Source organism: Lissotriton vulgaris, chromosome 7 (assembly GCF_964263255.1).
Source record: "Lissotriton vulgaris chromosome 7, aLisVul1.2, whole genome shotgun sequence".
Lineage (NCBI taxonomy): Eukaryota > Metazoa > Chordata > Amphibia > Caudata > Salamandridae > Lissotriton > Lissotriton vulgaris.
Window position 1 is genome coordinate 922214632 of NC_141695.1, and position 25328 is coordinate 922239959.

A 25328-nucleotide genomic window follows, 5' to 3' on the forward strand; every position below is an offset into this window, starting at 1 on the left:
AGTGGAAACAGGTATGAGCACACAGGTGCATTTTATTAAACTTTGCCCGGGTGTTTTAGCGGGCGTTGATCAGACATGGGGCTCTTTATATTGCATAGAAATCATGGAGAGATAGCTATCGGGATTTATCGTACCCGGGCGGTCGGAGAGAAGCGAGGCTCCTATTTTTTCGGTGAGTTATTTACAAGTAAAGAATGGTTTTACTGGAACGAGTTAAGTTCAAGTAGATTAATAGGGTGGCGCACTTGTCTTTCTTTTTATCCCTATAGATTATGACTTTGGCAGGAAAGATATGAGGTTAGCAACAGGCATTTTCACAACATGAAATTTGGGGTGAGTAATGTTACCTTTGCATTTAGAAGGATCACTTAAGGCATTAGCCTGGGCATAATTAAATGAACGAGAAGTTCACAGTTTGCACTATTTATATCAGAATAGGCGTAATAATTGGAGAAGCCAATTGGAAGAATATAGCAGTTGAATGAAGGGGCCGATTTGGAGTGTACAATATCAAGCTCACTGGCTAACAGGTATATATTTTTTTTTTGTGGATAATGGACTTAGAAATTAAGAGACATTGGCAGTAAAAAACTGGTTATGGCTTACATGTGCCCTTAGAGATGTCCAGGAATAGAACAATAGATATGGGATTATGTAGGGGTCATACACACCCAGTACTTTCCATGATTTAATAAATTGTTATGGTACTGCCAGCAAATATTAAAATAACGGTCAGGGTTATACCCGTGTCTTTATGAATGTTGAGGAACAGAATAATAGATATTGGAGTATAGAGGGTCTACATATATCTGGCACTTTCTCTGATGAAATATGCTGTTGTAGGTATTAGGAGCGAGGAATATGGCACATGCCATGTGACTGAACCCTTTGATTGAAGTATTAAGAAATTATATTACACTTTTAGATTAACGAAGACACATGATTGACCTTGGGAGCCTCCGATACTCAAAACTTTGAAAATTCGCAGATATTGGAAACATTGCACTAACAATAGTTAAAGTAATATATAGATATCTTTGTAGGTAATAATTGCCGCTAAATCCCTTGGTTTGCGAGTGAAAGTAATAACCGTTCATGATAATACTATTACCGTATTGGCACCAAATGGTATGGTGATGTAATATACAAATGTACAATGTATCTTTGTTTGTTTTTTATATAAAGGAAAATGTTACTTATACATATGCATTTTATGTTTACGTTCACAGCCCTGATGACGTTCTATATCCGGGACGAAACGCGTCGGCTGTTGGAAGTTTAAAGAAAAATATACCAAGAATATATGAATTATTTTCTGTCCCTTTTGATTAACTGTTGCTTGATAATTATTGAGTTTGTGGTGACAAAATTGTTATTAAATATTATCACTGTTCTATCCAACAACATTTTTTGTACTCCCAGCTCATTTTTTGATTGTATATTAGGCTAGTATAGGGTTGGACGGTGCCCTAGTAGCTGGTAGTAGTACAACTAAAAAGACTTTGACTAAACAATCCCTCAGAGTGCACCAAGGTATACCCTACGTTGTCCGTTTCTTTTGAATATGTAAGTGTCAATGTGTTTATCCAATTGAAGAAGGGCACATTTTTCAAGGGCTTTGTAGAGAAGGGGGTGACTGGAGATGGGGCAGAGGTTGTTAGGGTCATAAGGATCGGCCTTAGAGTTTTTAGGGATCGGTGTGATTTGTCCGAGTAGGAGGGAGACAGGGATGCACCCCGTAGAAAGGGAGGAGTTAATGATATTGGTCCAATAAGATACGATGACGTGCTTTAGATCTTGGATGAGGGAAGATGGGAGCGGGTTTTTTTAGAGGAGGGTTTTAATTTGGATATGATGTTAAACGACTTCCAGTTTGGAAACAAAGTGGAAATTCTTCAAGGAAGGATTATTTTTAAACAGAGGGTTAGTGAGGTAGGGTTCAGGCAGGGTAGATGAAGGAAGGTGTAGAAAAGGAGTGGGGGCAGAGTCAGGGGGGAGTGTAGTATTGAGGTAGCATCAAGAGGCCATTGGGGTGGAAGGGGGCTGAGTTACAAGGAAGGATTGATCAATTTTGGCATTTTTCTCAGAGAAAAAGTTAGCAATTTCTTCACATTTGTTAGTGGAGACAAACAAGTTGAAGGGGGCAGGGGAGGGTTGGTTTCAAACAATGTTGAACAGTTCTCTTGGTCTGTTCTTGACATAGGCGAGTTGTGAGTGAAAGAAAGATGCCTTTCCAGAGAATATTTGTTTTTTGTAGGTAGATCCAGCGTTTCTAAGGATGGCGAGATGGATGGGGGAAGGGTGTTGTCTCGATGACTGTTCAGCGAGTCTAAGTGAATGTGTTTCATTGCTGAGGTCTGAGGTAAACCATGATTTGGAGGGGATATTTTTTAGAGTTTTAAGTTTGGGCAGGGCAAGCTGACCTAAAACCTCGGATACAGTTTTATTAAAGTGCCCAGTGAGTTAATTTGCATTGAGAGAGGGTGGGGTGAGACGAAGTTGGGATTGGAGTTTGAACTCAGGTGCACCAGGAGAGATTTGTTTAAGATTTCTGGTCACAATCATGGTTGTATTGTTTCTAGCTGGGACGGGAGGGGTTGATGGGGAAATCGTGAACAATATGAGGTGGTGGTCAGACCAGTCAATAGGGATGATGTTGGATAGGGATACCAAATCAGCGTTAGTAAAATGGCGTAGAGAATAGCTCCTTTGGAGTGGGTTCAAGAGTGGCAAAGTTGTTTGAGGTCACTAATCTCAAGAAGATTAGTGAGAACGTTGATTGTGGGATCTTCAGGTTCATTCCAGTGAAGGCTAAAATCTCCTGGGAAGGGATTTTTAGAGTTAGAAAGTAACAATTGCGTAAGAAGGTCAGATAGTTCTTCAGCGAGGGGCAGAGGCACACTAGGAGGGGGATAGATATTGTGTAGTCGTATTGGGGGGAGCCCTTCATCTTAAGTTCGGCTCCAAGGTATTCGAAGGTTGTGTAGTCTGTGTTCTTGGCTAGGGAGAGCTCGAGTTCTTTTTTAAAAATAATTGCTAAACCACCCCTTATTTTCTCAGATCTATCTTTTCTGATAATGGAGTAACCAGGGGGGGGAGTAGGTCGAGGATGGGTGTTGACTGATCTTTGAGCCTGGTGTCCATGAGGAAGGCGATGTCGATATCTTCGCTAAGGATGGCTTCGGATATTTCGGTCGCATGTCGAACAACCGAGCGGCAGCTCACGAGCATGCAGGTCAAGGGTTTAGGGTTAGTATTGAGGGCAGGGCATAAGTGAATGACAGTGAGTTGTGGGGGGGTCTGGGGAGGTGTGAGAGGAGTGGATCCTGCTGATCCCCATGATAACAGGGATGTTGGAGTGAGGGGTGAAAGAATCTTTAAGGGGGACTTATTTAGGTAGGAGTTTCAGATGTCAGATAGGTCGGAAGTGGAGTAGTCACACAAGGTGCAAAGAGGTCTGTGTGTACGGGTGTCAAGAGGGGTGATTATCCAACGTTTGGAATACGGGCGTTTAAGAGGGCCAGAGCATGCGGAGGAGGATCAAGAGGGGCTGGTACTAGGGTTGAAGGATTTGAAATTTTGGAAATCCTCTCTAAATCTGGCAAGTTCTGTAACCAAGGTAGATATATTGCAGTCAATGTTGCAAAGTGTCTGGGTTAAAAGAGTGAGGTGGGATGTGGTTGAGGCATACGGAGGGCAGGTGGTATGGACTGAGTAGGCTGGGGGAGGAGGTTTGGTGTAAGGAGAGGGCGAGAGGCCAGGGGAGACAAGAGTAGTCTTGAGTCTGTGTGAGTGGGGGAGGGCGGAGAGGGCGAGAGGCCGGGGTGGTCGAAGGTCGTACTAAGACTGTGGGAGTGGGGGAGGCCTGGGTAGGAGAGGGAGGTGAGATCCGGCATTGGGAGGGAGGGAGGGGCAAGGCAAAGGACGGGACAGTTATAGAGGTAGGAGATGGGAATTGAGGAGAGGAGAGTGTAAGTGGTGTGAGCCGAGGAGATGCAGCATTAGGGTTGGGGGTTGGAGTGTAGTTCGGGGAGGGAGGAGTAGGGGGAGGAAGGGGCATAGTAGCTAGGATGTGTGCGTGGGGGGAATGAGAAGGGTTTGAGATGGGATTAGGGGTTGGAGGGAGACAGTCATTAGGGGGCATGGTAGTTTGGAGGTGGTGAGTGAATTAGAGGTGGAGAGGGGGGTGGGTTTAAGAGAGGGTGATAGAATTGAGGTCAAAGAGAGGGGTATGTCCTTAAGGTTTGGAATGTCAAGAGGGAGAGGGGTTAGCATCGAGAAGGCAGGGGAGAGCCAGGAGGGGTCTTGGGGTTGAGCAGGTCTGGGAAGGGGAGTAGGAATGGACAACTGGTGGGATAGAGTGCTGAAATGGCGTTCACAAATGGTGAGGTGGCGTTCGGAGGCTTGTATCAGGATGTTACCTGTTTTGAAAATGGAAATGTCAATTTCACCATGGAAAAGTGGGAAAGAAGTAGTGGATAGTTTGAAACCATAATGCACAATTTAGATACTGGGAGGTGGCCTAAGAAGGTGCTCTTCCATTAGGAGGGGCGTTTGGAGTAGAAAAAGTAGTTGGTTTTTATGGGGGACGTGAGGCTGTGGTAGTTGTCAACAATTAGAGTTTCGGGATGCCTGATTAGTAATTTATGTGAAAAAAATATCTTGGCTTTTTTGGAAAGATTAGGAGGGTAGGGAATGGTCCCGGAGTTGGGGCCTTGTTTGGTGAGGGAAGGGAAGGGTTTTTGGAGGTGAGAGCGAGATGGAAGTGGGATGTAAGAACGGGATTGAGGTGGGACATGATAGGTTAGTTGGTTGGAGGAGATGGAGTAGAAAAGAAGGGAGGGTGGAGAGACATAAAGAGATTTAGGTGCATGAGGGGTATGGGTGTTAACGTAAGATGGCAAGGTATGTACTTAAGGCAGATTAAAGGGAGAGATGAAGCGATGGGGAGTGTTAGGGCGAGTGAGAAATAAAAAAGTGAGAGAGAAAAAGATTTGGGAGGGGGGATTGACACATTGGAGAGATTTAATGAGAGAGTTTTAGGCAGAGGTTAAAGGCCTAGAATGGGTTAGACGTTGGGGGAGTGGTGGGAGAAGTATTTATGAGGATTTGCATAAGTATGAATAAGATTTCTAGTAGGGAGTAGCGATCCTACAGGAGGTGAGAGAAACAAACTGCCATTATAGTATCAGAGAAGTGTAGAGATCACATTACTTAGCAGAGTGGCAATAGGAAGGGGAGCAACAGAATTTGAATTAATAAAAGATAAAGATAACAAAAAAATGGGTATTATAAGTAGAGCATTCTAGCATCAGTAATATCTATATAGGTAGTTTAAAGTGCATAAAGGTCGGATTACATAGCAATGAGAAATACGTAAAAAAGAGTCAAACTAGAATTAGAACAGTAGTGCATCAAAGTTAAAGTAATGCATTAGGAGACGGCAAAGGTGACGCAGCAATTATCTCCAGACAGGATGGTTTGGGCAGGCAGCGGGACAAACCCAGGTGGAACCATGCTTGTTTCTAGAGCAGCGAAGATGACATCGGTGAAACGGGAGAAGCAGCTCGAGAGAGGTCTAAGGCTGGTGCAATGGAGTCTAATGAGGCAGTTCAGTGCAGTTAACCCTGAGTGGGCCCTTACTTGAGAAGAAGGCGTGGAGGTAACACCCTCGACAGGGAGGGAGCAGCCCTTTCAGGGAGATCGTCAGCCTGCAGTCTTAATGTGCTTGAATCAAATCTATAGGCTCAGCAAAAAAGGGGGCAGCCATTTTAGACAGGTTGGGGATCAGGCGTGGAGTGAACTACCTCAGCCGGGGGGAGCGGCCATTTTTGACAGGTATGAGAGATCCAGTTAGGAAGATACAAACAAACACATGAAAAATGTGTGAAAAACACATGAAAAGACACAGCGCCCAAGTGATGATGTAGTAGACCTATGTGGGCCCTTACTTCATGTGTGATCCTCCGCTCCTGTAGCCTTCAAGAGCAAAGGTCCAGCCTCAGTCAAAACGGGACTCAGGGAACTGTGAGTACACCATGGCCGGTAAGCATTGATCCTCAGGGGAGGGCGGAGTAGCAACAGGCACAGAAGCAGTCGCACCAAGGCTTGTGAATCATAGGCCCTCTCAGCGTTGGAAGTTCAGAGGAGGCAGGCGAGGCAAGAGAGCAGCAATCTGCAGCATAAAAAAAAGAGCATTGCAGTGCATCTAGCCAGTGGTAGAGAAGAGGCTGTGGGCTCAGAGCCACGACATCACCGTGGGGCAGAAGGAACACAGGGAGTGGAGCATCGCAGGGATGATCACGTGCCATTCGGCGTTGTGAGCGCCGACGACCTCAGTTCAGGTGGGGGGAGGGTCATGCTTACCAGCATAGACCAAAAGCGGCCTCCGATGTGCAACAGAGGTTCGGGTCGCATCCGGCAAGTCGAGGAGCGATCTGCGACCTCAGTTAAGACATAGTGGCAAGGGCTAGAAAGCAGGGGGAAGGAGGAAATCCAGAGAAGTCTTGTCCCTCGGGCTACTTAGATGGTCGAGGCAGAAGGCAGTAGCGACTACTCTAGGCCTGCCAAAAGTGGTAGGGCGCTGTGTCACAGAGGAGCCGGAGGATCCTCAAGGGGACAGGATGACCAACGAGTTAGGCAACATAGAAGCACCATGGATCAATGCCTGAACCTACATCTTTTGATTAACAAATATACTGTGGCTAAAGATGGTCTTTTATATCTCGGGTTCATGGACCTTTCGTCAGCATTTGACCTGGTGAATCGCTCCAAACTGTGGAACATCCTCCTAGAATTAGGGATAGAAGCACCTTTAGTTTACTTCCTAAGCGATCTCCATCAGAATCTCACAGCAGCAGTTAGGGTCACACAGAAGGGAAGGTGCACGAGCCCTTTTAACTCTAGACGGGGTGTCAGACAAGGCTGCATTCTGGCACCACTCCTATTTACAATATACATTAACGGACTTGAAAATTCCTTGAATGGGGTTGGGGCAGACATTCCGCGCGCAGGGGGATCGGGTATCCCGGTCCTCCTGTACGCGGATGATGTCATATTAATTGACCGGACAGAGGTGGATCTCCAGAGGCTGCTGGATAACTTTGGCACCTTTATGGAGTCACTAGATTTAAAAGTTAACAGCAGCAAATCCCATGTAATGATTGCGGGACGTAGAAGGAAGATCAGTAAGGTCCCTACATTCAGATGCCTGGGTAACCATCTATCAAGGGTACCAGCTTTTAACTACTTAGGTGTCCTATTCGATGAAAAAGGTAATTGGCTCCCTCAGGAGAAACAGAAAAGTAACGCTGTCATAGGATCTACATCAGCCCTCCTTAATTTTGCTAAAAAACTGGGAGCCAGACCCATTAAAGCAATGCTAAAAATATACAAGTCTAAATGTTGCGCTATTGCATCCTATGGGGCATCCATTTGGGGCTATACTTCAGTTTCTAAAATCCAACTTGTGGAAAACAGATTTCTGAGATCTTTGTTATCGGTTCCTCAGTCAACCCCAACTCTTTCCATACATTCTGAGCTAGGCTTAGGCTACATTACAGATCATTTAAAGACAGCACCCCTGATCTGTTGGGCAACAACGTGGCTCAATGAGGAAATTACACTTAACCATTTGATCCTTAAAGACTGTCTGGCATTGGAGAAGGCAGAGGGAATCTCATGGCTGGCATACGTTAGAGCGGCGTGTGCCAGACTGGGCCGACCCGATCTATATACAGCCCCAGAGAGCATTAAGAAAGAGGACGTAGTTTGGATTAAACATAATTTTAGAATCCTGTTGGAGACAGATAGAGAAGAAGAGGAGCTCAAAAAAAGGGTGTAAGAAGCATTTACCTCCTACAGACGTCCCCCTCACTAGAACCTTACATAAGGATTGTCACAAAACCTTTCCACCATTTTTTGTTGATAAGATTTAGATTTAATTTAATACATCTTAATCTGGGTTCTTTTGAGCATTGGGCCAAACCGGAGGATTCTGCACCATGCTCCTGTGACAACTTCTCCACTCAAGATACACTCCATTTAATTATGTTTTGTGAAAAGTACTCTGTGGCCTGTAAAAAGATTTCTATTGCCCATATTAAAAAATGCTGGCTTCATGCAAGTGAGACCAGCTCTTATACACTTGCAGCTATTGAGTAGCGTGCACACTATATTTAGTGTAGCTAGTTTCTTGGTGGCAGCAGTGAGGATCAACAAGAGTAAAGGGAACGCTTGTCTACTTCAGGATGTAGTAGAAGGAGAAGGGGGTACTTAGTTTTTCTGAGTTTCTCAATAGAGGTGATATAAGATCTTACTCTTGAACATATTTTGATCTGTAAATATGAGTGCATATAGGTAAAAACCAGAAATATCTTGCACAATTTCCAATTTGCACAGAGCCTCAGTGGTGCTACAGAGTTTGCTATTTGCACATATTATGTATAAATCATGAATTGTATATACTTTGCATATGTTTCAATTGCTGCTAAAAACCAGTACACGTATCCGTTTGTATATAATTTTAAAACTTTTAACTTATATGTATGAAAATTTTTAACTTGTATGTATGAATTTTTTGATGCTGCTTTTATGATTTTAATTAATCGAAATAAAGACTTTTGACTGACTGACTGACTGACCAACGAGTCAAGGCGATCAGATCAGTTGGTGGCCTACCTTGCCCTGCCAGGCGCAGAGCAGCCCTGCTCCAGGGGCTTCAGACTGTGAGGTATATGGTGAGATAGGCACACCTAAAAATGTAAATTCAGTACATAGCACATTGCTGGTGATCTGCATAGGGTTTTAAATCTTTTCAGATCAACAGACTTTCTTGTGTTCACTCACGTTTGCGGTGATGTCAAGACCAGGTTATTGTCAAATGATGCATGATCATATGGAGGGTTATAGACTTATTGATATCACATGAACAAAACTGGGTGGAGGTATTATAGAAACATATTGTGTATATATACAGTTGCTGGCTAGACTGCATCAGTGTCCTGATCCTTTGTTTCCACTTAGACATGAAAAAGTCGCATGTACATAGTAACTGAGGTGACAAAACACATGTTGGCTTGAGAGCTGTTTACAAAGTATTCATGAAAAAGAATAAAAGAACGAAGAAAGAACTATGAATTCTAAATAAGTATGGGCGTAAAATACGTTCCGCTCGCGGAATTTGCGGATATTCGGCAAATTCGCAATCCGCGAATTTCCCAAAAATTCGCAAATTTGCACGCAGCGGAATTTTTGCTTGGTGATACAATATTGCGGCGCGCGGTGTTCACTTACTGTCATTCAGCGTTTGCAGAGTTGTTTTTCTCCATGTTTCGCGTGTGCTGCGCCATTTTGGATCTTGCTGCGGGATCCCGCGATTACGTCATTGCGGCTTGCAACCTTGCACAGCGAGAGTTTGTCAACGCGAGTACGTCATAAAGGCCTGTGATCGGGAAACATCCTTTACAACGCAACTTTTACTACGCAGTGCCTTTACGCCGCAACTTTTACAATGCAAACCATTACAACGCATTGCGCGGGGGGCGCTCTAGGATAGGGAATAGGTTTAATTTACTATCCAACACCTTTCCTACTATCCACAGGGACTGGAGTTGGAATAGTAAATTAAACTTTTCACTATCCAGTGCCCCAAAGCAGTATGCGTTGTAAAGGCATGCATTGTAAAAACCGCGTTGTAAGGCATGCGTGGTAAAAGCATGCGTTGTAACGTCCCCCGTGATCACGCATCGCGGGAGTAAACATTTGCAAACACATAGATGCGGTGGGCAGCAACAATCTTGCGTTTGCGAAATTGCAACATTTGCAATTCTGCCCAAGAAATCCACCAGCAGGCAGCATAAACCTTCTGAAAATGATGATTTTTATCAGAATAACTCCTCAGGTTGACATTTGCCTGCACTTTTTTTTGCAAGGAGTCCATTTTGGAGGGGGGGAGGGGGGTGGGAGTAAGGAAGTGCCCCACAGTCTCCAACTTCCTCTTCCTGTCCAGCAGGCTCCTCCCAGTGCTTTGTTCATGTCCTGGTCACTTTGATTTGGATCTTGACCTGGAAGGATTACTTTTTGTGGATGTTGCTGGATATTTGGATTTTTGGGCCTTTTTGACTTTCTTTGGATCACTTTTGGATTAGAAATTTCACATGTAAGTTTGTTTGGGGCATTACAGTTGCTGCAACTACAATTTTGGACCAGGGTTAGTTATGGGTGCATGATACAACTGTTTTGTTGAATTTGAATTTCAACATGATTTAGGGCATGGTTGGCATTGGATTGTGGTGATTTTTGTGTGTTTTTCGATTTTATTGCTGTTGTTGGGGCCTTTTGCCCAGGGGTACTCAGTGGAGCATGGACTGAGTCTTTCTGTGTGGTCTCTTTAATGTGAACATCATGGAGGGCATGGATGGCATTGGATTGTGGTGATTTGTGTGTGTTTTCCGATTTTTTGGGCTGTTGTTGGGGCCTTTTGCCCAGGGGTACTCAGTGGAGCATGGACTGAGTCTTTCTGTGGGGTCTCTTTAATGTAAACATCATGGAGGGCATGGATGGCATTGGATTGTGGTATTTTTGTGTGTTTTTCGATTTTTTGGCTGTTGTTGGGGCCTTTTGCCCAGGGGTACTCAGTGGTGCCTGGACTGAGTCTTTCTGTGGGGTCTCTTTAATGTAAACATCATGGAGGGCATGGATGGCATTGATTTGTGGTGATTTTTGTGTGTTTTTTGATTTTTTGGGGTGTTGATGGGGCCTGTCCATGTGGGTGGGGGACATTTTGAGGACTGGTACAGACAGGGCCTGCCCATGTGGTGGGGGTCTAGGGGCCATTTTGAAGCCAGGCAGTGTGCTTTGTTGTGCCATAGGCCTGCACCCAGTCTGCCATGCTTTCATCCATTATGCCCAGGGGTACTCAGTGGTGCATGGGCCTAGTCTTTCTGTGGGGTGTCTTGAATTTTAACATGATTGAGGGCATGGATGGCATTGAATTGTGGTGATTTTTGTGTGTTTTTTGATTTTTGGGGGTGGTGTTGGGGCCTGTCCCTGTGGGTGGGGGGCCTTTTGAGGCCTGGTCCAGGCAGGGCCTGGTCATGTGGTGGGGGTCTAGGGGCCATTTTGAAACCAGGCAGTGTGCTTTGTGCCATAGGCCTGCATCCAATGTGCCTTGCTTTCATCCATTATGCCCAGGGTTACTCAGTGGTGCATGGGCCTAGTCTTTCTGTGGGGTGTCTTGAATTTGAACCTGATTGTGGGCATGGATGTCATTTGATTGTGTTAATTTTTGTGTGTTTTTTGATTTTTTGAGGTGTTGATGGGGCATGGCCATGTGGGTGGGGGCCATTTTGAGGACTGGTACAGGCAGGGCCTGGCCATGTGGCTGGGGCTGTAGGGGCCATTTTGAAGCCAGGCAGTGTGCTTTGTTGTGCCATAGGCCTGCACCCAGTCTGCCATGCTTTCATCTATTATGCCCAGGGGCACTCTGTCAATGGTGCATTTTATTGGTCTTTCCATTTTGGGGGGTGGGTATAATAAAAATGCTTACTTGCAAACTCTTAATTGAAGCGCTACATATGCAACATTTATTTAACTGATGTTCCTCTGGCTTCATTTGCTTTTAGGTGCAGAAAGACGAATCATCAGCCTCCTCGTTCCTCATCAGTGCCACGAACAAGTCCTGCTGCGGTGTGTGCAGCACAACGTTACGTGTGGCCCCAGACAACTCTGCAACTTGTGTAACTGCTGCCTGCTGTTCTGACATCTGAAGAAGATGGCCCCAAAAAAAGTTGCCCGTAGCTCCTCTAGCAAGAAAGTTGCCAGTAAGGAGCAGAAGAAGCAAGTGGCGCCACTTACCAAGGAGACTGGTGTGCCGACAGCCGCATTTTGGGGAAAAAAAGTACGCCTGCAGCAGCAGCGGGGTCTGCTGGGGACCAAGCTGGGAGCAGCACCCCCGCTCCATTGGGCTCAGTACCACCACCACCACGCCAACTTAAGTCCAAGCCCTTGAGTGCTGCAGAGGCAGCCAGTATAGTTGTTCAATCACCATCGACCAGTGATGTTGGTTCATCGCAAGAAAGTAGCTGCATCCCTCAATCAACACAGGTTGTTGTAACTCATCTGACGAGTGTTCAACAACCACAGCCGCAACAACAACCACATGTGGAAGTACAAGCCCAAGTACATGTGGAAGGAGAGGCAGCGCAAGGAGATACGCAAGCAGAGGTGCATGGAGCGGCACAAGTGCCCACAATAGTTGTTCCTCCCGAAGTAGGGGCACATCAGGAAATCGACATTCAAGCCGAGGTATCATTTGAGGAAGCCACTCCTCCTGATCATTCATTGTCTTCCAGATCCCTAGCAAGGAAAAGATCAAGGATGGTGTCTACATCTTCAAGCCCCCTTCCTTCTGATGATATGGATGAAAATTGGGAACCACCACGGCCGTCTGAGAGTGAGGCACACCATGATCTGACAAAGGTAGCTAAGCGTAAAAAGAAGGTCACCGAAAGTCTCATAGTTATGGAGTGTGATGATGATGCTGAACAAGAAGTGGTGTATACTCCTGCTGATGAAGACTCTCACGACGACGACGCAGTCATCATACACGTCACTCCAGGCTCAGCGGGCATGCAACAAAAAGACATTTTTACCCGATTCCGAAATGCTGCTGAGTGTGATGTTGGCGACGTGGGAATGGGACCACCACCAATGCAGTTAACTAGTACACCACCACCTACCGCTTCCATATTTTCTCGCCAGAAGGGACCTTTATCCACCTCGACCTCCATTTCCTCAGTTAGTGGTGCTGTAAGTGCACAACGTAGTAAATTTCGGCAACACACATCCTCCACTTCATCTGGCATTAGCATTCCCAGTATCGCCTCCTCCGCCCCCCACAGACATTTGAAGTCCGCAGTTTGGGACTTCTTTAGTGTTAGCCCAACAAGGGAAAACATAGCCATTTGTACCATTTGTAAGCTTCGAGTTAGTCGGGGTAAGCTTGGTACCAACTATGGTACCGGAGGCCAGAGAGGTCATCTTGAGAGACAGCACACTGTCAAATGGCATGCGCACCTAAAGGAGATCAAGGCAGCCCGAATTGCAAGTCAACAAATTGTATCCGTTGATGTTTCATCTGATGATGACGAGGAGGAAGAAGCGCACTTACACCCAGTAACCCTGTCAGCAGCACACCCCCTACAAGATACATGAGCCACACTAATAGTGTGGGAGAGAGTGAGAGTGAGACACAAATGCGAAAAAGTTCATCATCACCGAGCGTAACTGGGTCCAAGAAGTTATCATCATCCCGTAAAATGGTCCAGCCCACCATTAGAAGCATGTTGTTTTCAGATGCGCCATTTGAACGCAACCACCCAACGGCGCGTCTGTTTAACACTAAGCTGGCTGCAATGCTAGCGCTGGACCTTCTCCCTTTTTCTTTTGTGGAAGGGGTGGGTTTTCTTGAATTAGTGGCAACGCTCTGCCCTAAATGGAAGGTTCCTAGCCGGTTCTATTTTGCCAGAGTTGCGGTTCCAGCACTACATGAAGATGTGCTGGAGGTGATTGGGGCATCTTTGCAGAAGAGTGCTGTTCACACTATACATCTGACAACAGACATGTGAACCAGTTGCCAAGCAGTTGATTACATGTGCATCACTGCACACTGGGTCTCTTTTTCATGGGTTAAAGCAAAGCTAAACGCAGGTGTTGACCCGGACAAAGTTTTTAAAGCTGCTCGGAAACATGCAACACTAGCCATGTTTGCCATGGAGAAAAGTCATACAGGAGAAAACATTTTGCATGAGTTTAACACAAAGGTCTTTCAATGGCTGTCCCCAAGAAAATGCATGATTGGTTATGTTTCCACGGATAATGGCGCCAAAGTAGTTAACGCCATGGATAAGGGTAACTATTTCAGATTGCCGTGTTTGGCGCACTGTATAAACCTGGTTGTTAAAAAATTCTTGAGTGAAGAAAGTCCAGTGTGCGAGTTACTGACCACCTGCCGCAGAATGTGCACACATTTCAACCATTCTTTTAAGGTCCGGAAGCAGCTGAGGTGCCTGCAACATGAACGTAAACTGCCAGTGAAAGCACTCATCCAGGAGGTGGTAACACGTTGGAACTCAACCTTCTACATGCTTGAGCGTCTGTAGGAGCAGTATGTGGTAGTCGATCAATATTTCTTTACACTGAGTACGCCTATGATGGACCTGAGGATACAGGTGGAGCAATGGAAGCTAGTTAAAAGCCTGACAGACATGCTTCGTCCTTTTGAGGTCTTCAAATGGGGAGTTAGAGCCTAGCTGCACAACGTATTTGGACTGAATTGAAGGTAGGCCAATTTTTGCTTTTTGCCTGTTTGGGGGTGTTCTGCTTTTTTGCTGGTGGCTGCAGGGGTCTGGGGGCATAGCTCGGAAGATGTAATATTGGAATCAAGTGTTTTGGACCAAATCCATGGTGAAAAAGTTTTTGCGTTTTTGCTTACTTGCCTGTTTTTGGGGTGCTGTTTAGCGGGCTTTTAGCTTGTTGGGGTTGGGTTTTGGGGTCTGGGAGCACTGCTGGCACAGTATAATGTTGATTGCATTTGTTTTTCAGGAAATCCATGGTGGAAAAGGGGAGTTAGGGCCTAGCTGCAGAGTGCATTTGGACTGAATTCCAGGTAGGCCCAAAGTTTTCAAAGTGTGGCTTTTCCTGGGTTTTGCCTTTTGGCTTGTTGGGGGGGGGGTTAAACTTGTTTTCGCCCGGGTTGACAGTTCTGTGGCCATTGCTGGGAAGGTCTAATACCCGAAAGAAAGTGTTTTGGAGACAATCCCTGGGGAAAAAGTTTTTGCATTTTCTGAGATTTTGCTCACTCTACCGTTTTCGGGGGGCTGTTTGTGGGGGTTCCTGGTGTTTGTGGGGTCGGTTGCAAGTCTTGGAGCAATGCTGGGTATGGATACTTTTGCTTGCTTGCAAGTGGTTTGATTACAATCCATGGTGGGTAAGGGGGGATTTGGGCCTACTTTACTTTCAAAGTACGTTTTGTCACCATTTTCTACTAGGCCTCGTTTTTGAAGATCTGATTGGGGGTCTTCTACATTTTTGCGACTGGGTTTAGTAAGGGTCTGGGAGCACTGATGGGAAGGTTTAATTTTGTTCTAAAACACAGTTTACAGTACACCTAGCTTGAGGGGAAAATTCCGCTAAATTAATTCGTCCATACTTATTTATTCTTCAAAAGGAGACTCAGAGTACGCATTTTCAAAAACATTGTACTGTCTATTAGGAAACTCAATGTGTGACTTTCTGCACTACACAGTGTACATACCTTATATTTATTTGTCAGTGGTGTTCTAATATCACTTCATGTTTTTCCATCAATAATTACAGGCCGGGTTTCATCCTGTGCAATGGGAAAAAAAGGATGAAGCCAGTCTTCACATTAGCGAGCCGCAATTCAGCATCCGCCAGGCAGGCAGTGGACAGGATGTCTTCTGGTCAGCAACATTGATGGACGGAGCGTCAGATGGAATGGAGGAGTCCCGCTAATAAGAGGAATGGTTGGATGCATGCAACTTACCAAATTCAACAGGACAACTACAACAACCTACAGATACAGTAGCCGTTCTTTTCTAATTATATTTTAGGTACTGTTATTGCTGTGAACTTCTATGAGTGTGACTCTGCATTTCTTTGATCTCTGCTTCTAAATTCATCCCTATAGCCATTGTATAGGTTTTACTTCTGCTATTTTTTAAACCTAAAATTTAAGAAGTGTTTCTCTGAGTGCAGAGATAGGCAAGTGAAAACGCATGATTATTAATGCAGCCCTGTACTGTCGCATTCTATCATTCACGATTGTCGAAAGTACTACTTACTTTTCAGTAATGTCACTTAAAACATTTATAGATAGCTTTGTACCCAAAGATTCGTTTATCTTCAATTATTGTTTGTCCATGCTCTGCTTTTTTTTTTTCTGTCAACAAAACTTTCCCAAAAAACCCCATTCCCATCCATTTTCCAAACCCTAACCCTCTTCCCCCGGGCTGTGTGGTTCTGATTGATGTGTGACTAAATGACAGCAATAATTCCACACACTTGCTGGGGAGGATAAGGTCACAGCAACAGGCTGGTGAAGGAATCCGAGGAGATATATTCTTACTCAGCTTGACACAGAGTCACTATTGGCAAATGAAAGCAGATTTTCATGTGCGCCATCAACTTGATTGGTCATCAAGAACATCCTCCTCCTAGACGTGGCAAAATATTACGCTGCTGTGTCCTTCACCTTCAGTACTATTTCTTGTAGTAGTAGCCAATGCCAAAGAAATTTAACGCAAGTACTAGTTATACTTTCAATATTTTACCATTTGTTAGGTTACTTTGTGGCACTGTTCTAGTGTACTGTCACCTGCTATATTCTCTATCGTACCGTTCTAATGCTACGGTAAGGACAAACAAGGTTTCATTTTCTTTTTTTTCAGATGCTGCAACTGCCACTGTGTAACACCACTAGTACCACAGCAATGATGACATTTCATCCGCCCAGGATTGCCAACCTGAATCGCCATTTCCAGTGCAGCCAGCCCTGTGCCTAGCCCTATTTCCAAACACAAATTACAGGTAAGATAAGCGTTTGGGGGGAGGTAGTATAATGGAGTATTAGGAGAGACGAGAGACTGACGGTAGTACTAGTAAAGTCCTTGGACTATTGAATTCACTTACTCTGTGAGAGGCACTTAGTTTTGAAAACATTTGGGCAATTACTTACACAACTTGAATCAAGATGCCACTTAAGTTTCAGGAAAACAAACTTACTGTTAAACCCCCACCCACCATCCTCAAAAGAAGTAAAAAAAACACGTATGCTAAGATAAAGTTTAAAGTATATTTATATCCCTAACATAAATAATCTCCTGCAAGACCCAACCCACCCCCACTCCCTAACCCCAACGAATATCCGTGAAAAGCCAAAAACCCAACTCCCAATTCCCTTCCCCAGAAGTATTTAAAAAAGGGGCAATGGACAGTCTCCTCCTACTGCTGGCTGCTGTTGACTTTTCGGGCCAGGTCGGCATGCTCCTTGCGGAGGGTCTCGAGCAGGGTTTTGGTGATGAGCAGCTCCTGCTCGAGGTTGGACACCCTGAGTGAAAGGCGGTGCAACCTTTTTTTGGTACTGTTGTGGGGGGCAGCTGATTTTTTTGCTGCTCGGCGGCGGTGGGTGGCTGCGGTACCCCGGCTCCGTACCGCTGGGGACCTACTGCGCTGACTGGCTGAACCAGGGAGCGCGGAGGAGGATGCAGGTGTCGCCGTGGATGTTGTCGACGTACTCTGCGTGTCCTCCTCCTCCTGGGCCACCAGCCGCCGATATTCAGCGACAGTCGCCTCCAGCCTCTGTTGCCGGGCCCTTTTAGCCAGCTCCTTCCGTGTTGGTTTGGAAGGAGCATCTATATGAAGAAAGAAAGACATAGTCTGTAACCAATGCTCTTTAAGATTAACACAAAATGATTCAGCAGAAAGTTGTGTCACAGTAGAACTAGCAACTTGCAAGCGCAGTACATAACTATTGTGGCCAGTATCTATCTAACCTCCCACTTCTTCATCCTTGCTCTAACCTTAGTGGGAGTTTAGGAATCAATTCTACGAGCACTATGGACTCACTCCATTAGAGTCGACTATGACAGTACACCAGTCTTATTCTTATTCTTCTCTCTTGCTTAGCAAAATTGGTATGTTAACTTCTGCAAGCCGGCATAATGCCAGCGCAGTCAACTTGCACCCGAGAAAAACAGATGCCCGCCATGATGAGTGAGACAGACATGCGTTACTGTACCAGTCCAGTACATGCAGGTGGTGATGCTCTTACTTTTCTATTACGGGTGGCACTGAGAATACTCTGTTACAAGGGCTACTGCTTAATTAATTTAACTTTCACCCTACAGTGCCAAATGAATACTAGAAAAGGAAAATGAAGAAGATAAATAATCTAATTATCTATCACTGCACATGGTATGTATTTGCTTACATATGGGATGACTTTAGGTGCTTTGCTTTTTATTGAGTAAACAGTGATACATCCACACATGAATGACCGAGTTCTACTAAACTTATTAACAGAGGTAGTGAGTGGCCATCGTAATAGCCGGATATATGCTGTGCTTGCAATACAAACTACTGCTACTATTCATGGTAGTTCTACTAAACTTATTAACAGAGGTAGTGAGTGGCCATCGTAATAGCCGGATATATGCTGTGCTTGCAATACAAACTACTGCTACTATTCATGGTAGTATTCGGACAAAATTAATTTAAAACTTCTTTTCCTTGCCTTTCCTACACTGGGATGGACGTGCGGGTGCGGTGTTACATGCTCTTCAAAGTAACACTTAGTTCATCCAGTGACCGTCTACTCTCTCTAGATACACATATGCTATCTAAGAGTCAGATAGTACCATGATCCAGGCATCCATCCATTCAAACTATATGTCAATCATTCTTCTTCATGTCTCTCATCTGGACAAACCTTATGTTTTGTCACGGGAGAACAACCTTTTCATTTTATTTGGGAATCCGCAAGCCATACATCTATGCTTGACTTCAGTTTCTGTTTCACCCACCCAGGCTGTTCTCCTTCCACCCATCCTTGCTTCATCCTTCACCCAGCCATGCATCATATTCCTTTCCAGCCACCTCGGGCACCAAAAAAACACGTATCATTCTTCTTTGTCAGTCATCATTACTTTTAACTTGCTCATCCTTCCACACTTACTTACACCCTTCTTTCGCTTTTCGTTCATCCCATCCATCAAGTTCATCTCAGATCTGATTTGGATTCTTGAAAAAAAATTCACCGCTGAGTTGAAGTAAATTTAGAGGAGGCTACTACCTGGTTGATAAAAACTTTGTTCTAAATTTGAAAGTCTGCTTAACAGTATAGTAACTTAACTGTTGAACATATATACTACACCCATGCAGAGAGAACACTCTGCAGTCAGCAATCTCAATAAGTAAGGAATATAAGAGCTTAACACTGCCCGCCACTACCGTGGCAATCCGCACAGCAGTTTCCTCCGGCACTTGCACCGCCTCCTCCCCAGAAGTGTCCTCCTCCACCTCTGCGCTAGGCCTGGCACCAGATGTTCCACCTACAAAGTACATTTAAGAATGTTACATGTCATAGACATACACCACTCACTTGTATTTTGTCTAGGAATGAAGAAATGTGAATACAGAAACCAATCTAATAATTTGTGACTGTCTACTCTAAAGTAAAAATGTCAATTTTTCAAGGGAAGGGTCTTGCTGCACTTTTTGGCACAACTGATGAATGCTTGCTTTTTAACACGCACCATTTTTCTCATAACAGACAGAAGCTTTACTTCTAAGAACAAGAGCAAGATCAGATCATCCTCACTAGGACGGAGTGCCCAACGATTCAGCACCAAAAAGAAAAATTAAAGTTCAAACCAGGTGAGGGCTCGGCTCGCCCACAATAAATGTGTAAAATAAATCACTAAGCACTTTTCCATTTTTAATCAACCGTTTATGTTTTATGACAAGCTTGATTTTAATAAATGTTTTTACTTTTAATAAAGCTTTAAAACTGAAATAGACTCTGTGGTTTTTGGTCAAGAGTGACTGAGCAAAAGGTTTTGCAATTTGCAAGCATGAGTCCGTGCCTCTGACACTTCTGGACTCTGACTCCGTACTCTTGTCCTGCGTTGGATAATCATCATTGAAGATCAATCATCAATGAATTCGGGAGCTAAATGACTCTGCCACACTATCTATCAGTAAGGAGATTGGGGGTTCTTCAAAGTCTGATATCACTGAGGTATGTGAAAAGTCTACCTGCGCCTATTATAATTGATAAACAATGCACTATTTAGTGTCCATAGTTCTGTTTGTGCAGATTTGTCCCTGCAACAGTAGTAGTATGGAGTGTCCTCCTATCCAAACCAAAAGTAAAGCAGTATCTTATTCTTTCTTGGTGGTCATTCACATTTTATTGTTAGTAATTGTCAAAGCATAAACATTTAGAAGACTTGAAAAGACATTATGGACAATACCAGAGGACTGCACTCAGTGCATAGAGCTATTGCTGACTAGAATGGGAGTTTTGTTTAACATCTTTTGCCAAATGTGCAATCTTAGTTAGCTACACAGACAGACTAATAAGAATAATCTAGTAATACCACAGGGAGTCATAGTAGAGGCAGGATAAGAATTTAGATACAGTCTACAAGAAGATCAAAGACGATTTAGAAAAAATCGAATGAGGAACGCTAGGAAAAAATAGGTGGTTGCACCCCATAAATCATGTACTCCCACTCTCCTTCCATTCTTGGAACATACTGGAGCATCCACAGGAAGAGACTGTGAAATGAACTATGTTTTGTTGTACCGCCTATTCAATTCAATATGACTGCTCAGAATGAATAATGTATTGAATTTTTTATTTACAGTATCATGATGAATATATTTTTATTTCTTTTTATATATACATTGTACTTTATAAAGCCTTTATTCCGGGTGTACCATTTGAACCTGCTCAAATAAATAAAATTAAAAAAAAAATTATAAAAGGAAAAAATAGGTACTCTATATTAAAATGAAAACTTACCGGGGCCAGCAAAGGAGCCCTCGCCTGACCGATCCTGGCCTTCTACAGCAGCAGCAGCCTCCTCCTCTGTCCTCTTGCCCCTGGGGGCAGCTGATGTACAACATGAAAGAAAGAAAGACCCGAAAACATGGATGATTGTTGTCAACCAAATGAAACATTTCAAAAGAACAATATTAAAATATTTTGGCGAAATAGCAAATAGACAACTATTCCACGGGACATATTGACCTATCTCATGAGGTCTACTACGATATTAGTATTGCTTGATTTGCGGACCGTCGACTTGGAAAGTTATGTAACTCACTAAACAAACTACTAAAAAGGTTCGCCTAGGAATGGCAGGCAGCATTCCGCAGCACGCGAAGTGACAGACAAACTCCATCGTGATTGCAGATCAGTGACAACACCAAAAAGTTTCCTAATACATTAACCAGTCATTGAAATACTCAAACTATGAATCCACCACCACTATTTCTTCTTATTGCCAGGTGTACAAAGGAAGGACTGGACTTGAGTCTGTAGGGGCAGATTTACAAGCCCCTTGCGGCTCTTTTGCTCCGTTGTTGCGTGACTTTTGTGACGCAGCGGCAGAACAAAAGAGGCGCCATGGTGCGGCGTATATTAACAACGTGACGCATATGGGAGATGCATCACGTTGTAAAGCCCTGAGCCATCAGGGGGGCGTTCTGGCGCAAGGGAGGGCGTTCCTGCGCAGGAACGCATCCTAAAAGTGGCTGAGGGAAATCTACAAGATTTCAATCAGTCACTTTTAGGACAATGATGCGTCACTCAAACCCTGAGCCTGCTTGAAGCAGACGTACGGCTTGACGCAGCATTGGGGAGATAGGGCACCCCAGAGCATTGCTGGAGCTGCGCCATCGTTGAGACGCAACTCCAGCAATGCGCCGCCTTTACGGCACAGATGCGTAACGCTTCGGTGATGTTTTGGGCCCATTACTGGCGCATCCCTGCTACTTAGCTGGAATGCGCCGGTAATTGCAAATCTGCCCCTTAGTGTCTAGCATTACGCAGTTCTGTAAACTACACTCATACATAATTTCTCAGGTCAATGAAATGAACACAAAATCGAAAACGAATAAGCTTAGTAGCAACGCTACTGAGAAGGAGAGCAGTGCACCTGAAATGCACAGAAGATTTTAAAATATAATTTACCTACAATGTAATCGGCAGCCTTATTGCTCTTGGTAAAAAAACAAAAATTTGCAATATAATAACACACAGAGCAGGAGAAAACAGAGTAGCGATAAAATAGCTACTACTACTCACCAAGCCCGGGGATCTCGATGCCGAGCAGGTCGAGCAAGTCGCGTTCCCGGTCCAGGAGGTCCGTCCAACGGTGGGTTGCCTGGTTGTGCACCGGACCCGAGAGTGAGAATACATGGCCCGGCACACCTTCTCCCACCGCTTCCGGCGCTCCCGGAGCCCGTAGCCGCTTGCGATCTTGCAGCCTGCCATGATGGTCCTGGGGAGGCGGCGCTGTACATAGAAGACTAGTGCGGCCACCTCCTCTGCGCTAAAGATCTCCTGTGGCATCACTAGCTCCCCCCTCAAACGCCCGCACAGGAGCCGGACACGGGGTGCAGGACCCTTGCCCTTCTCGGGCTGCTTCCTGGCTCCCTTTACCATGGTCTGGGCAAAAAGGAAGGTAAATAATAAATAAGAAATAGAATAGGGAAGGAGAAAAGAAAAGAGTTTAAAAAAGTAGTTTCAATTAACCAAAAGTAGCAGAAAACACAAAAATAAAGAGCTAGAATAATAGAGGGATAGATAATAAGTAAAATAGATCAGAAAAAACTTCAAACAAGCAAAGGATGGCAGAGATTGAGAGAGGATACAGGAAGCATGCCCAGAACCATAGCAATGAATGAAAAACAAGATGGCCGCGCCCGTTCACGACCGCGTGGGTAAGTTCGCGTGAGATTTCCCATGCGATCACACGCGAACTTGTACTAGCGAACCGCACACTTTGCGAGATTACACATAGCGCCCGAAACGGAAATACGTCACGCAAACAAGATGGCCGTGCCCATGTCCGTCCGCTAGGGTAACTTGGCGTCGTTGCTCTACAAGCGGCTTGCGAAAATGCAAAAAAACATGCGAACTAACACGCCGCAAAAAAACAAATCGCATATTCGCACAAATTCGCGGCTTCCAAATTCGATCTTGCACAAATTCACGACCCGCAAATCCCACGAAATTGCAGAAAAGCGATTTTTGCAAAACTGAAAGCACTCAGCAGGTGCAAAAGTTCAAGCTCACCATTAGTAACCATTCCCTGTAGTGCTTCCTGAGGGCCCCCTCCAGAGTTCAGTTGCCTACTTGCAACTATTCTATGACCCTGCTCTGCCCCTCACAGCAGGCTCAGAGAATAGCTACAAGTATGCCACAAAGGTCCTGTTAAAAAAAATTCCACTGCAACAGAAAGCAATTACAGATAAGGAAGCAGGTGCCAGACTGGAAGTTCAAATTCAGTGACACATTAATCCAACCCCTAATTCATTCATGTCAGTTGAGGCAGGGCAGGTGTGCTAACGAATTTTGCAAAACTGAAAGCACTTAGCAGGTGCAAAATTTTCAAACTCATCATTAATCAGGAAGCACTTACAGCTAAGGAAGCAGGTGTCAGCTCAAATTCAGTGACACATTAATCAGCCCCAAATTAATTCATGTCAGTTGAAGCAGGGCAGGTGTGCTTTTCCCCCCATAATCTACAGTGATGAACCAAAGGGTGGCAGTGATGTACCAGAGGGTGGCATGGGTGAACCAGAGGGTGGCAGTGGTAAAACAGAGGGTGCTGTGATGAATCAGACGTAGAAACAACATAGTCGCGACTGTTGCGACCCGACAAGTAAGTTTGCATTTGCGAACTGGTACAAAATCCTCTCGAACTGGCAGAAACCCTTGCGAACACAAAAAAAAGGAAAAATCCGCGAATTCGCGAAAGTTCGTGGATTTTGCAGATTGCGAATTCGTGAATACGTAAATTCATGAATCGCAAATTCGCAAAATTCGCCCATGCTTAATTCTGAATATATTTGTTTGTGTCTTACAATAGCTACTGCTGTCATTTGTTTTATTGTCTACTCTAACATGTGCTGGGGATTTGAATTACGTTGAGTTATAGCTTAGGCCACAGGATTTGGGGAGGCATTTGGTTCTCTCTCACCCTACAGCACCGTGTTAACTGAGATTGGGTATCTAATACTGAGTGGACATAACCTTTTAGGCACCATTTCCCTAAAAATCATACCACTATTCCTTCTAGTGTAATACATTCTAAAGTCATATTAGTATTAAATTACTCAACGGTCTTGCTCCTCCTTATCTATCTTCTCTTGTGTCTGTCAAGTTCTCTAGTGGAAGACTGCCAAATCTTTTTCAAATTTGACTTCTTTCATCTAACCTATTGCACAGTCACGTTTTGGTTTCTTTTCAATTCTTGCTCTCACACATTAGATTTTACTGACACTTTTTATGAAGTCTGTTCCTATATCACTTACTTCTTACTCTCTTCTAAAAGTAAACCGACTTTTTCTTGCTCTGAGCTCACTTGTCTTATCCTTGATTGCTTTTCTTGTTTTTTTACATGTTTATTTGCCCCTTCTTTTTGTGAAACCGCAATAAAAATGCAATAAAAAAAAATCAGATGTGCTGTAAGTGGTAGGTAGCTAAGGGGAATTTATTTATTTAGAAAGTTTTATATAACACAAACATGACCACCGAGGGTATCAGAGCACTTTACAGAGTGTGCAGAAGGACATGTACATGCAAACACACATATTCAACATAGCAAAAAGTACATAGATATAAAATGTCCGACATTCTCGTGAGTCCAGCTGCTAGGCCTCAAAACAGCATTGATAGCCGGGAGTCAAGTGGGGAAGGCAGACTGAGGCAGATATTTCCTTATCAAGAGCCCTTTAACTTCTATTTTGAAGAGGACAGTGGAAGGGATCAACCTGACTTCAGGGGGAAGAGAGTTCCAGATCCTTGGTGCAAAACCTGAGAATGCTGGATTGTAGGTTTTTTTTTTCTTGAATTTTTGTGGTTTGAGTAAGAGGGTGCTGGCACTTCTGGAGGTTCTTGAACCACATGAGAACTCCAGTTTCTGATCAAGGTACATCGGGGTCTTGAGGTGGATGGCTTTGTGTGTCATGCATGCAATTTTCATCTGTATCCAAGCTTCATATGGGAGCCATTTCAGGGCCAGCATGTCCGGAGATATGTGGTTGAATGTTTTAGTGCCCATTACGAGCCGAGCCACAGCATTGAGGGCTGCCCTAAGGGGTAGTTCGCCATTGTCAAACCAAAGAATAGCACAAAAACAACAAGTAAAACTAAGAAAGCAATGTACAAGCAGCCTATACAACTTTCATGCTGTATTTGACAGATAGATGATACCTGTTGGACTTGGCCCATTTGCAGGGTTATCCCCAAGGTTATCCCCAAACGTTTTGCTTCTTACTCCTATTTTTTCCAAACCTGCTGTTGTTGGCTATAGGACTCTGGACACTTTACCACTGCTAATCAATCTAATATGCATATACACTCCGTATAAATTGTTATCTTGATTGGTTATCCATGTTTGGCATATTTGATCTCCTAGTTAGTCCCTAGTGCAGTGATGTGTGCCAATGCCTGTAAATAAAATGCTACTAGTGGACCTGCAGCACTGATTGTGCCACCCACATGATTA